General features: G+C 36.3%; 1 protein-coding gene across 1 annotated transcript in view; it reads left to right on the forward strand.

Moving 5' to 3' along the window:
• LOC107562182 (serrate RNA effector molecule homolog) overlaps window positions 1-925 on the forward strand; it is a 22042-nt gene that overhangs the window by 15605 nt on the left and 5512 nt on the right. The gene's annotated exons all lie outside the window — the stretch shown is intronic.

Genomic DNA, 925 nt, shown 5'->3' on the forward strand with positions numbered 1-925 from the left:
ATATTACAGAACCTCTAAAAGGATCCTTGCAAAAATAAGAAATTATCAGACTTTTGTGCATACGAGAAACCATTCAACTTGGCAAATTGGACGATACTCACTGAGCCACCTATATACTGCCCTAACAAAACCCAAGTTTTGAACAAGTTTTTTTTTTTTTTACAGTACTAGTCTTTTTTTAGACTTGTCAAATTGGACCGTGCACATAGCAGTATTGTGCCGTATTAAATTGGTCGTTAGGCCTTTTATATTAGAGGTACTGGCCTAGGGAAAGCCATTTTTTGAGCAAAATAGTTCTGTTCATTCATGTGCATCCAAGCTGGCATTTTCTTCACAGTAAGATGGCAGTGACGCACAAAGAAAATGGGTTATAGTATATATAAAACTAGAAATTGTAATGTGTAAGCTGGGGCTGTCCAAAATAAATTTGAATTTAGAATATTTGTCGAATTTAAAATAAAAATCCACATTCGAATGCAAAACCGTTGCATTCGAATTTTAGGTGTGTGACAGGACAGCCTTATCAGTGGCACACGAAATGCAACAATTTAAGTGTCTTTGCATTTTAATGTTTTTGTTAGTTTTGTTAGTTTTTGCCAGTTGAACCCACTAGATGCAGAGCTACTACGTTGTTCATTCAAAATATTACGGGAAAAAAGAACATCAATGCGGAGATGGTGTTTACGTCAAAACCGAAACCAAGCCGTTCACACAGATGTCTCTCTAGAAAATGTGATAAATATGCGTTCTATCACCTCACTCGCATCTCGCACAAGAGAGCCGCATGTTTAGAAAGCCATGTAAAATTAATGTAAGTACAACTTTTTAAAAACATGTCTCAAGACTTTATGGGGGGTTTTTCCCCATCCCACTGCATCAAGTTTTTAAATGAAGAAAGTAATATTTTGGCGCTTTTCCACTGCGT

This window comes from Sinocyclocheilus grahami, unplaced genomic scaffold (assembly GCF_001515645.1).
Source record: "Sinocyclocheilus grahami isolate Dianchi unplaced genomic scaffold, SAMN03320097.WGS_v1.1 scaffold811.1, whole genome shotgun sequence".
Classification (NCBI taxonomy): domain Eukaryota; kingdom Metazoa; phylum Chordata; class Actinopteri; order Cypriniformes; family Cyprinidae; genus Sinocyclocheilus; species Sinocyclocheilus grahami.